This window comes from Peromyscus californicus, unplaced genomic scaffold, assembly GCF_007827085.1.
Source record: "Peromyscus californicus insignis strain IS unplaced genomic scaffold, ASM782708v3 Scaffold_10__1_contigs__length_136768540, whole genome shotgun sequence".
In the NCBI taxonomy this organism is placed as follows: Eukaryota; Metazoa; Chordata; class Mammalia; order Rodentia; family Cricetidae; genus Peromyscus; species Peromyscus californicus.
The window spans coordinates 24781560-24795344 of record NW_026294391.1 but is presented as its reverse complement, the minus strand read 5'-3'; the positions used below and the strand labels follow the sequence as shown (position 1 = coordinate 24795344).

General features: G+C 35.9%; 1 pseudogene; it reads right to left on the bottom strand.

The window, feature by feature from the left end:
• Window positions 1–1868: 1868 nt before the first annotated feature.
• LOC128114011 (40S ribosomal protein S3a-like) overlaps window positions 1869–13785 on the bottom strand; it is a 31956-nt pseudogene continuing 20039 nt past the window's right edge.

Genomic DNA, 13785 nt, shown 5'->3' with positions numbered 1-13785 from the left:
ATATACTATCTATTTCTGTCCTAGTTCTTTTTTTCTTTTCTGTGACAAAGTACTCAACCAAAAGCAGCTTAAAGAGAGACCAGGTTCATTTTAGCTCACAGTTCGAGGTTATAGCCTCTCACGATGGAGAAGTCTCAGCAATAAGAGCTCGGGGGAACTGATCAAATTGCATCCATATCAGGAATACAGAGTGATCAATGCATGTTTGCTAGAGCTCAGTCTCCTCTCTCTCCTTCACAGGCCAGAAATGAATTTCCAAGCCCAGGGAATGATACCACCCACATAGTTAGATTTTCCTATACCAGTTAACATAATTGTGGCAATCCCTCACATACATTCTCAGAGAACCTTCTCCCAGGTAGACTGTGTCTATAAATAAGGACAATATGCTGTATGTTTCAAAAGCTAGAGGAAAGGACTTTGAAAGTTTACATCAGAAAGAGATGATAAATGATCAAAGATATAGGTAGATACACTTGATCTGACATGATTTGGACATTAAACAGAGCATATATGTCTTAAAACGTCACATGATACCATATTTATATAGATAATGTTCTGTGTATCTAAGATAAATTGAAATAAAACATTTTAAAATAGAGTTAAGAAGAAAATATTTTAACCAGAGGCAGAAATCATACATTTATACAGTGTTTTATATACAAAATAATTATTGAAGTGAAAAACGATTAAAACCATAAATGTTCCAAAAAGATTTTCAATAAGGTATAAATGGACATAATGAAGTTAATTGTGGCGATGAGGAGATTTTGGGAAAAACTGTTAAATGATTTTTACATAACTTCTTTCTGGATTGGGAATGTAGCTATCATATATATAAGGCCCTAGGTTCAATTACCAGCAACACAAAACAAACAATAAAAATACAAATAAATCCAATCAGAAACCAGTCATGGTACTATTGCACCAGTTGTCACATGTTGAGATAGTCCAGGAAGAGATGGGGTGGGCATAAGGAGGGTAGATATGATCATTAGACGTTGTATACATGTATGAAATTCACAAAGAATAAATTAAAAATAAATAAACAAACAAGAATCAGTTCCTCTTTTTCTCAGGACATACTCAGATACATGTTTAGCTAAACAGTTTAAGGGACTATATCAGTTTGTAAATGACAAAAAGTAATATTATCCTTCCTTAAAGAAACTCAATGGTTCATGTGTGATGCTGTTCCCATTAGTATTACAAGCTGGAGTTGCTAGGATTTCTTTATAGAAGTGCAAAACATTTTGCTGTGTATATTATCCATCATCACTCTGAAGGCATGCAAATTCAGAAAAGAAAATTTATTAGATACTGGATGGATTGTGACCCTTTCAGACTGTAGAATATGAAGTGTCAATCTATCATTTATAACCATAGCCATGAACCATCGCACCTCTCAGCTCCATATGTGGTAATTTAAAATTGAAGGTACAATCACTATTTAATATTGCTGTGAGGTGAAAGAGGGATTTTAGAATAAGATTTAAGAGAAGAAAATTATAATCCAAAATTGAGCTATTTGATCTATCTGTGATTACAAGGCACCTAAAAACAAGAATAGACATTTTATTTGTATGGCTACTTAATACCCTGAGCTAAATTCTCCTAAAAGCACAGTAATAAACCCGCTTAGTTCAAAATGATAGACTAGCTCAGTTTGACTTGAATATTGAAATGTGGCAGTTTCAAGAGGACTGTTAAATATCATATTTCAAAAGTTTGTATGAAAGAAGTGTGAATTATTTCATAATTGTTACATTGATTACAGGTTGAAATATTTTGGGTACATAGGATTAAGTTAAAATACATTTTTAAAAATAAGACTGTTCATTTGTCACTATACAAAAAAAATCTGGATCTTAAACCAGTTCTAGGACTGGTGCTTCATGTCTGTCAGCTTGGTCAGCTTCAGTACCTGGGTCATCACTGGAAGCTTCTCCAGAACTACCACCTGCATCATGAAACTCCATGAGTTTTCCCAATTCAAACTCGGGTGTCTCCAGCAATTTTTATTTTCTAAGGAAGACATCATGAAGAGGATAAGTGATTACAAACCTTTTCTATGCTTCCCCAAAGGTGAATAAAATCAATTTATTAACCATTTCTTTCAAGTCCTTTGCCTGAACTTCTCAGGTCATGACTTCCATCATCTTCTTTTGGATCTAACATAACTATTGGTGTTGCTCACAGGACATCTTGCTTATTCTGGTTGTTGAGGTTGAGCAGAGCAGATGGAGCAAACAGCCATCAGTTGTCTTGACATCAACATGGGCTTCAATCACAGACTATCATTTTTTTTTTGACCATGGAAAGTATTTTGTCCTGGTAACATCCATATCATGGAAGTTAGTCAGACAGCTTTCTCCTGAACATCCTCAGTAATTAGCTTGACTTTTCTAAATGCAGTTTCATCATTTTCTAGATCAAGGCTCAATTCAAACACATGACCTCTGATGCAATTTTGGTTCCACGAGTTCCTGTGACAAGTGTTTTTCCAATGTTTCTAATCTTGAACATACCTGAAGCTTTCGCGTCATGCCAAACTTTCTTAGAAAGAGGACCAATCACTTTCTTCTTGGCTCCCTTCCTGCATCCTTTTGTCATGCATTTGTTCTTGCTCACCACCACGGTGCCACTCAGACAGCCAAAACACAAATTAAAATGTTATTACAAATTACTTTAGATCATTCCTATTTTTCCTTTTTTGTATGGTTACCAGAAAAAAAAATAGTTTTCGTATGGTTCGTATTATAATTTATTAAACAACCATTGCATAGACAAATTGATTGAATTGAGTATCATATTGTTTGGGGTTTGATGTGTTTTTTATTGTTGTTTATTTGTTTGTTGTGACAGAATCTCACTATATCACCTAGGCTGGTTTTGACCTCATGGGCTTTAGGAATCCTCCTGCCTCAGTCTCCCAAGTATTGAGCCACAGATACTTGCCACCACACCCAACATTTTTGCCTGCATTTTAATTCTCCCTCTGCACAAAACACCTGTGTGTTCTTTGACAATTTACTAACTTTTTCTATATCTTACTTATTTATATTAGTAACAATAATACAAATAATAATACCTCATTAAGGTGTCTGAGAAGACAAAACAAAATTTTGTACATGAGATGTCTCACTCTGTCCTTAGCTTACAGTAAGAATTTAATATAGGTGAGGAATTTTCCAAACTTTTGAGAGTAGCTTTGTTAGTGATTGTGTCCTTGCCCAGAACCTTCCAGTAGTTTTCCATTGTCCATGAGATATCTTAACTTGTCTGGAAAAAGAAGCCTTACAGATGTTGACCCCAGAGCAACTCTCTTTCTCCCCATTCTACTCTGTTCTTTTTTTTAAAAAAATTAACCTCCTATATTCCACTGTAGCATCCCAACACAGATGATCTCCATTTGCTGTTATAGACTTGACATTGTTAGCCCTTTCTCCAAGTCTTTTCTTCATCCTCTTTGTCTATAAAATTCCTTCCAACACATTTGGAAGGATCACTTCCTTTAGAAAGCTCCATTCATTCTCAAACACATATAGAAATGATTAAGATCTTCATAGTTTCTGTGTAACTTGTGCATACGGATATTGCTGTAAATGATAATCCATAATGTAGTTAGGGGTGTATTTTTAATATTGCTTATACAACATCAATGTTTTTTGAGGGTAGTGGCACACTTTCTATCTTGAGTGCCCAGTATCAAGCACAAGTCTTGATGTATAATCAGTGTATAATAATGCTTAACCTAACTCTTGATATAAACTCAAACTCATTGCTGGTTGAGTCGTTATTTGTCTGCTAGTATGATCTGTGGATTTCTGAGGTTCTTTCAGTCCCCTAAATATATCTCTCTCCAATTCCCAGCTATCTTGCACAATTGTCTATGACTAATTCTAACCAATAAAACAATGCAGCATGAATAAAGGTGTTGTGTTGCCTTTGGTAGCAAATAAATCAATATACATTTCACTGTCCTTCTCTACCTTCTCCCCACCCCCAATTGTCATACAACAAGAAGCCAAAAAACCTGACATTCCTGACTTGCAAAATTAACTCATTAATCCCTGGGGGCAGCACTTGAAAGAAGAAAGGCAAGAGAAAAATGACAAATTTTAACTATACTGTGTTCTAAATGAGGTCTTTGTGGTATCAAGCCACCAAAACCTGGAAACTTGTTAGTGCATCAGAGCTTTGCATGTCCTAACTAATAAACCCATTCTGATGAACATAATTTGAAAGGTTCTTTTGACTGTACATTCTCCTGAGAAGATGAGCAACACATGACAATAACCCACTTTGATAATAGCACCCTTCTCTCCAATCCAGAGAAATCCAAGAAACAGAAGATGACATGTAGTTTAGGAAACTGAAAATGGGATCTCTGAGGGAAAAGGGCTGAGAGGAAGGCATGTAGAGGAAGCCTGGATGTAGGTGGGCAGAGCTGGTCTGAGTAAATGTTTCAAATTATACCAAAGAAAAACAAACCATTAACCAAAAAGAATTAATATGCATATGCCAAGCTCACTCAGAAATACAGTACTGTTTCCTTCTCCTAGAGAATGCTATGCAGTTGTATAAATAGACATGACTGGAGTCCTTATATCTACAGTAGGGTTTATTTATCTTTTTTTTTTTTTTGGCTTCCTGATAAAGCTGAAGGATAAAGTCCTGTTTAGAAAGCTTTTATTTTGGCTCTATTAGGATGTTCTATTCTAAAATATCATCAATATTCTTTAAGGTATCAAAACTAATTTTAGCAAAAAAGCCCCAGGAGTTGACTGTTGCTGGTCTGATAATGGATATCAAATTTTTAAACTGAAAACAACTAAGAGCCTTTTTAAAAATCCTATAAACCAAGCAGACTTCCCTCCTCAAACACTGTGCTCTGTGCTTTTATCATTCCCCACAGTTGTATCTTTTGTTATAAGCTACAAAGGATATAGCTGAACCATGGCAATGATATAATCCCTTTCATCTGAGACTTCTTACATTCACCCACGTCATCTGATCTTGTGGTCAGAGAAGAGTGCGGTATGAGGCCCATAATATTTCCATGGTCAGCAACAGATAGCACAAATGACATTAGTCTACTAAGATAATAAATGGAGCTTTCTTTTTTTTCTGTTAAGAAATTTTTTTAATTTTTATGTAAGAGATTTTCTAGTCGTGTTACACATCAGCCACAGATTCCCCTGTCCTCCCTCCTCCCAACCCCCAACCTTCCCCCCAAATCCACTCCCCATTCCCACCTCCTCCAAGGCAAGGTCTCCACTGGAGAATCAGCAGAGCCTGGTAGATTCAGTTGAGGCAGGTCCAGTCTGCTCCTCCCTGCACCAAGGCTGAGCAAAGTGTCTCAGCATAGGCCCTAGCTTCCAAAAATCCAGCATATGCACCAAGGACGGGTCCTGGTCCCACTGCCTGGGGGCCTCTTAAACAGTTCAAGCTAATCAACTGTCTCACTTATCCAGAGGGCCTAGTCCAGTTCCATGCGGGCTACTCAGCTATTGTTTCACAATTCATGTGTTTCCGTTAGTTTGGCTATTTGTCCCTGTACTTTTTCCAATCATGGTCTAGATATCTCTTGTTCATATAATCCCTCCTCTCTCTCATCGATTGGACTCCTAGAGCTCCACCTGGGGCTTGGTTGTGGATCTCTGCATCTGCTTCCATCAGTCACTGGATGAGAGTTCTATCATGACAGTTAGGGTGTTCGTCCATCTGATCAACAGAGTAGGTCAGCTCAGTCACTCTCTCAACCATTGCCAATAGTCTATAGTGGAAGTATCTTTGTGGATTTCTGGGGACCTCTTTAGCACTCTGCTTCTTTCTATTCCCGTGGAGTTTTCATAGCATAAATGACATTAGTCTACTAAGATAACAATGGAGCTTTCAAAAAAAAAGAAGAAAAAAACAATTGTATCACCTGGTGATGTCCTAGCTGTTGTAATGCAACACATTACTCACTTATGTGTATTGATGCTGGTATAAACTTGCTGGGATGCCATTTAGAAAAGTGTAGCATATGCATGAGACATAATTCTTAATTCTGATAAATGATTGTGGATATTGTATGTATTTACCATACTATGCTTTTAGAGCTATCTCTATGAACTCTGTCTACTTATAAAGAAAATATACTTTATGATATGCACATCATGCTATGCTGGCAGCAGCCTCAGATATTTACCACACTTTGCCTCCCAGAGGTTGAAGTTAAGTCCATATTGTTGAAGACTCTATGCATTTTGGACACAGAATCTGGAAGATACAGAATAGATATGATCAGAAAGTCTCCTCCCCGAGGACTAACTTTCATAGTACAAGAAGGTGCCATGTAAGCATACAAGGGAGGGACATAACCAAAAGTTTTACCCAGCTTACCTAATACCTATGAACTCCAACAATTACCAGCGTGGCATGATTTCCCTAATGGCTCAATAGTGGCATGCATGTCTTGGTGATAATCAACTGCTCTCTAATTGCACTTCAGGCCCACTCAACAGGAAGGAAATAATGCCTGGTACTGGAAACCTAGCCAAACATCTGAGGCTAGTGAGATCATAGATCTTAAAGGAGAATCTACTACTGCCATTTTACTAAACCAGCATAATTCCTATTTACATTCTAAATATGTATACTTATACCCACAGATAAGTATAGCTTTTACTGCTCATCAAAGAAACTTCTCTTTGCAACAGATGGAGACCATTATAGGAAACTACAACTAATCAAAAAGCAGAGAACAAGTAATATATGGTGCCCAACCCCAGATGATACATCTGCTTTCCAACTCTTGCACTTAAGGCTCAGGGAACATCAAAGAAGAGGGGGGAGAAAGACTGTAAAATCCAGAATAGCTGAGTTTATTTTGGGGAATTGTATCTCCTAGAAATAACAAGGAAGCTACACACATAAAGTCTCAATAACATGCTTGCCTAATCAAGACCTGAACAAGGACAATATCAATAGGTATGCCAACAAGGCAGGGACCAATCTTACAGGGCTTCAATCCAGGACAATTAACTAGTCAATTGTGTCTACAAATGGATCTCTAGTAAGAATTCTAAACATTAAATCTCCAGTGAGCTTCCCTGGTTGTTAGTATGCACACATCACACATTAGTACCTGGAGAATAACACTGGGAGTCAGAATAGAGGACAACAGAAACTTCAAATTAAGGACTTGGAGAGATGACTCATCAGTTAGGAACACTTCCTACTTTTACTGGGTACTAGAGTTAGGTTTCTAGCACCCAGATTGGACAGTTCACAAGGGGCTCTGATATCCTTTTTTGGCTTCCATGTATATGGTGCACATACATACAAGGAGATGCACATACATATAAATACAAATAATAAAAAATAAGTGTCCAAAAAGAAGTAGTACCTTTATATTTAAAACTATCATTAACTCTATCTCACACACTTCTTAACTTACTTTAAGCTGAATCCTTGATCTATAATAGACCATAAAATTAATAAACTATAAAGATGGTAGCTTTCAGGAAAGTCTGTATACTCTCCTTGTGAATTGCCAATACTAAGATTAGTTTTAAAGCTACTATTAAAAGCTACTTCACAAAGAAACAAATATTTGAAAAGCTACTTCCATTATCTCAAAAATAAAATAAAATAATACAAAGTAGGAGGAAGGAAGCTACTTCACAGTTTGCCCTAGACTCCTTGTAATAGTAAAATGTATATGCACATGGAAAATTTAGATTGAACAGCAAGTTCAGTAACTTAGCAGCCATGCACATTTGGACAGTTTATGTATTCCTTATACGGCTCGATGGCCTCAACTGTGAAATGGAAAAGAATACCATGTGGAAAGAAGACTGCTACAAAAATCAAACAAGATAACATATATAGAATGCTTAAAATTGTAATGTTTTATATCCATATTGACTATATAAATATCTTCTTGTTGCCTTTGAAATTCCATGTGAAACCATACTCCCTAAACTATTTTCCCACTATATCAAGATTATTTTTCCTAAACATAAAATTATTTTCAAATTATAGGCATTACTGGTAATACCTATAATGTTATCTTATCACAAAGTTATAATACATTTAGATTGAAGGAATACTAGCCATATGCTACAATGGTAGGACATAAAAGACACAGATCAGATGAAATGAATGAGTAAGATTGAATATTCATATTATAGTCATTAGATGAAAACCATAATCTTGTTAATAATGACATCTTAAACTTGCATAGTTCTCTATAGATTTAAAGTTTTTCTAATTATACATTTTTCTCTATCCAAATAATTTTCTGAATTATATATCTAGAATTGCTAGAATATTTACTATTACCCTATTTTATAGACATCTAAAACTGAAATAGAATTTATGTCTCAATGTGTCAGTTATTCATTAAACAAATAGTTATTGCAGAGCATTTGTCTATCCTGTGGGTAGTATTATAGGTGCACCATTTCTCAGTGATAAAGCCTTTTTTCTCATAGATCTTACAGATTCTGTTTTTTGTAAATTTTCCATTAACTAAATAACATAAATTACATCTTAAATATGACTGTTCTAATAGTATATCAAATACTCTTTTCTATCATTTATCTTTAATGTACAGTTAAAATGGCATTGATTTCCAACATAGTCAGACCACAAATTTCATCTCTAAATTAAGTTATACAATTTCAAATCTTCTTTTTTTTTTTTTTTTTTTTTTTTTTTTTTGGTTTTTCGAGACAGGGTTTCTCTGTGTAGCTTTGCGCCTTTCCTGGAACTCACTTGGTAGTCCAGGCTGGCCTCGAACTCACAGAGATCCGCCTGGCTCTGCCTCCCGAGTGCTGGGATTAAAGGCGTGCGCCACCACCGCCCGGCTCAAATCATCTTCTAATGTGATTTTGTAGAGTAGAGAGTGGAAAGATTGTAAATGCCAGAAGTCAGGGTAGGCCAAGCTTTTCAAGGTGTCTTCTGGATATCAGGACTCCTGTACTCATGAACTCACAGAAGCTGTCATTGCCTGAACAACTGCCCAAAAACAAGTTAGTCAATATTCAGCATGGAAGGGCAGGGGCTTTCAAACCCCATCCCCAAATGCATTGCTATGAACAATAGATAGTTTAGAGGACTTGGATTTTTAAGGGTGTGGCCCTAGTGAGATCAATGATGCTTGTACTGGCTAGTTTTTGTGTCAACTTGACACACTACAGTCATCAAAGAGATAGGAGCCTCAGTTGAGGAAATGCCTCCATGAGATCCAGTTTTAAGGCATTTTCTCAGTTAGTGATCAATGAGGAAGGGCCCAGCCCATGGTGGATCTCTGGGCTGGTGGTCCTGGGGTCTATAAGAAAACAGGCTGAGCAAGTCAGGGGAAGAACGCCAATAAGCAGTACACCACCATGGCCTCTGCATCAGCTCCTGTCTCCAAGATCCTGCCCTCTTTGAGTTCCCTATTTAGAAATATAGCCCAATTTGAAAATTAGATTGTTTGGTATTTTGCTGTCTAGTTTCTTGAGTTCTTTATATATTTTGGAGATCAGCTCTTTGTCAGATGTGGGGTTGGTGAAAATCTTTTCCCATTCTGTAGGCTGTTGTTTTGTCTTATTTCCTCTGTCCTTTGGCTTACAGAAGCTTCTCGTTTTTAGGAGGTTCCATTTATTAATTGTTGTTCTCAGTGTCTGTGCTACTGATGATATATTTTGGAAGTGGTTTCCTGTGCCAGTGCTTTCTAGGCTTCTTCCTACTTTCTCCTCTATTAAGTTCAGGGTAGCTGGATTTATGTTGAAGTCTTTGATCCACCTGGATTTGAGTTTTGTACATGGTGATAAATATGAATGCATTTGCAGTCTTCTACATGTTGATATCCAGTTGTGCCGGAACTATCTGTTGAAGATGCTTTCTTTTTTTAATTTTTTTGGTTTCTTTGTCAAAAATCAGGTGTTCATCGGTGTGTAGAATAATGTCAGGATATTCAGTTCGATTGTATTGGTCCACATGTTGCTTTTTATGCCAATAACAAGCTATTTGTTTTATTATGATAGCCCTATAGTAGAATTTGAAGTCAGGGATGGTGATGACTCCAGAAATTGCTTTATTGTAAATGATTGTTTTAGATATCCTAGGTTTTATGTTTTCCATATGAAATTAAGTATTGTTCTTTCAAGGTCTGTAAAGAATTGTGCTGCAATTTTGATGGGGGTTGCATTGAATCTGTAGATTGCTTTTCGTAAGATTGCCATTTTTACTATGTTAATCCTACCTATCCATGAGCGTGGGAGATCTTTCCATTTTCTGATATCTTCTTCAATTTCTTTTTCAAAGACTTAAAGTTTTTATCATACAAGTATTTTACTTGTTTGGTTGGAGTTACCCCAAGGTATTTTATATTATTGTGATTATTGTAAAGGGTGATGTTTCTTTGATTTCTTTCTTGGCCCATTTATCATTTGTGTATAGGAGGGCTACTGATTATTTTTTGAGTTAATCTTGTATCCTGCCACATTACTGAAGGTGTTTATGAGTTGTAGGAGTACCCTGGTAGAATTTCTGGGGTCACTTATGTATACTATCATATCATCTGCAAATAGAGAAAGTTTGACTTTTTCCTTCCAATTTGTATCACTTTGATCTCCTTTTGTCTTATTGCTCTAGCTAGAACTTCGAGTACTGTATTGAATAGATACTGGGAGAGTGAACAGCCCTGTCTTGTTCTGAATTTTAGTGGAAACACTGAGTTTCTGTACATTTTATTTGATGTTGGCTGTCAGCTTGCTGTAAATTGCCTTTATTATATTTAGGTATGTTCTTTTTATTCTTGGTCTCTCCAGGACCTTTATCATGAAGAATTGTTGGATTTTTACCATAGGCTTTTTCAGCATCTAATGAGATTATCATGTGTTTTTTTTCTTTCAGTTTTTTTACATGATGGATTACATCAACAGATTTTCATATGTTGAACCATCCCTGCATCTTAGGGATGAAGCCTATTTGATCATAATGGATGATTTTTTTGATTGTGTTCTTGGATTCAGTTTGCCAGTATTTTATTGAGTATTTTTGCATCAATGCTCATGAGGGAGATTGGTCTGTAATTATCTTTCTTTGTTGCATCTTTGTGTGGTTTAGGTATCAGGGTAATTGTAGCCTCATAGAGTTTGGTAATGATCCTTCTGTTTCTATTGTGTGGAACAATTGAAAAGCATTGGTACTAGTTCTTCTTTGAAATTCTGGTAGAATTCTGCACTGAAACCATCTGGTCCTGGGATTTTTTGGTTAGGAGACTTTTAATGACTGCTTCTATTTCCATAGGAGTTATAGATCTATTTAAATTGTTTATCTGGCCTTGATTTAATTTGGCTATATGGTACCAATCCAAAAAATGGCCATTTCTTTTAGATTTTCCAATTTTGTGGAGCACACATTTTTTAATTATGACCTGATGATTCTCTGGATTTCCTCATTGTCAGTTGTTATGTCTCTCTTTTCATTTCTGACTTTGATAATATAGATACTCTCTTTCTGCCTTTTAGTTAGTTTGAATAATGGTTTGTCTGTCTAGTTGATTTTCTCAAAGAACCAACTCTTTGTTTCATTGATTCTTTGTACTATTCTCTTTGTTACTATTTTAATGATTTCAGCCCTGAATTTGATTATTTCCTGGCATCTACTCCTAGGTGAGTTTACTTTTTCTTCTAGAGCTTTGAGTTGTGCTGTTAAATTGCTAGTGTGAAATTTTTCCAACTTCTTTGTGTAGGCATTTAGTGCTATGAGCTTTCCTCTTAGTATTGCCGTTATAGTGTCCCATAAGTTTGGGTCGGTTGTACATTCATTTTCATTGAATTATAGGAAGTCTTTAATTTCTTTCTTTATTTCTTCCTTGACCCATTGGTGATTCAGTTAAGCATTGTTCAGTTTCCATGAGTTTGTAGGTTTCTGTAATTTGTGTTGTTGTTGAAGTCTAACTTTAAGCCATGGTAGTCCAATAGAATACAGGAGGTTATTTCAATTTTTTTTTTATCTGTTGAGATTTGCTTTGTGACCAAGCATGTGGTCAATTTTAGAGAAGGTTTCATGGGATGCTTAGAAGAAGGTATATTCTCTTGTTTTAGGTGGAATGTTCTGTAGATATTTACTAAGTCTATTTGTGTCATAGCGTCTGTTAGGTTCATTATTTCTCTGTTAAGTTTTTGTCTGGCAGACCTGTCCATTGATGAGAGTGGGGAGTTGAAGTCTCCCACTATTAAGGTGTGTGTGTGATTTGATGTTTGACTTAAGCTTTAGTAATTTTTCTTTTACATATGTGGGTGCCCTTGCATTTGGGGCATAAATGTTCAGAATTGAGACCTCATCTTTTTGGATTTTTCTTGTGATGAATATGTAATGTCCTTCTTGATCTCTATTGATTAATTTTAGTTTGAAGTCTATTTTGCTAGATATTAGGATAGCTACACCAGCTTGCTTCTTAAGTCCATTTGACCGGAAAGACTTTTCCCAACCATTTACTCTGAGGTAGTATCTGTCTTTGAAGTTGAGGTGTGTTTCTTGTGTGCACAGAAAGATGAATTCTGTTTTTTTTATCCATTCTGTTAGCCTGTGTCTTTTTATAGACAAATTGAGTCCATTGATATTAAGGGATATTAATGACAAGTCATTATTAATTCCTGTTTTTTTTTTTTTTTGGTAGCAGTGTTGTGTGTTTGCATTCTTTGGTGTTTCTTGGTGTGGGATTATCTATTGCCTGTATTTTCATGATTGTATCTAACTTCCTTAGGTTACATTTTTTCTTCTAGTGCTTTCTGTAGGGCTCGAACTGTGCATAGGTATTGTATAAATCTGGTTTTATCATGGAATATTTTGTTTATTCTGTCTATGGTGAGTGAGAGTTTTGCTGAATATAATAGTCTGGGCTAGCATCCATGGTCTTTTAGTGTCCATACAACATCTGTCCAGGACTTTCTGGCTTTCAGAGTTTCCATTGAGAAGTCAGGTGTTATTCTGATGGATCTACTTTTATATGTTACTTGGCCTTTTTTCTTTGCAACTCTTAATGTTTTTTCTTTATTCTGTATGTTTAGTGGTTTGATTATTATGTGGCAAAGGGATTTCTCTTTTGGGTCCAGTCTATTTGGTGTTCTGTAACCTTCTTGTATCTTCATAGGCATTTCCTTCTTTAGGTTGGGAAAGTTTTCTTCTATGATTTTGTTGAATATATTTTCTATGCATTTGAGTTGGTATTCCTCTCCTTCTTCTATCCCTATTATTCTTGGGTTTGGTTTTTTCATGGTGTCCCAGATTTCCTGGACATTTTGTGTTATGACATTTTTGGCTTTAGTATTTTCTTTGACTGATGAATCTACTTCCTCTATTGTATCCTCTACACCAGAGAGTCTCTCTTCCATCTCTTGTATTCTGTTGGTTATGTTTGCATCTATAGTTCCTGTTCATTTACTCAGATTTTCTATTTCCAGCATTCCTTCAGTTTGTGTATTCTTCATTGTCTCTATTTCAATTTTCAGGTCTTGAACTTCTTCCATCACCTGTTTAACTATTTTTTCTTTGTTTTCTTGGCTTTCTTTAAGAGATTTACTGATTTCTTCCATTTTTTGTTTGTCTTTTCCTCAATTTTTTAAGGGAATTTTTCATTTCCTCTTTAAAGACCTCTATCATCTTCTTAAAGTCATTTTTTTTAAATTTTTCCAGAGCTGAGGACCGAACCCAGGGCCTTGTGCTTGCTAGGCAAGCGCTCTACCACTGAGCTAAATCCCCAGCCCCCTTAAAGTCATTTTTAAGGTAATTTTATTT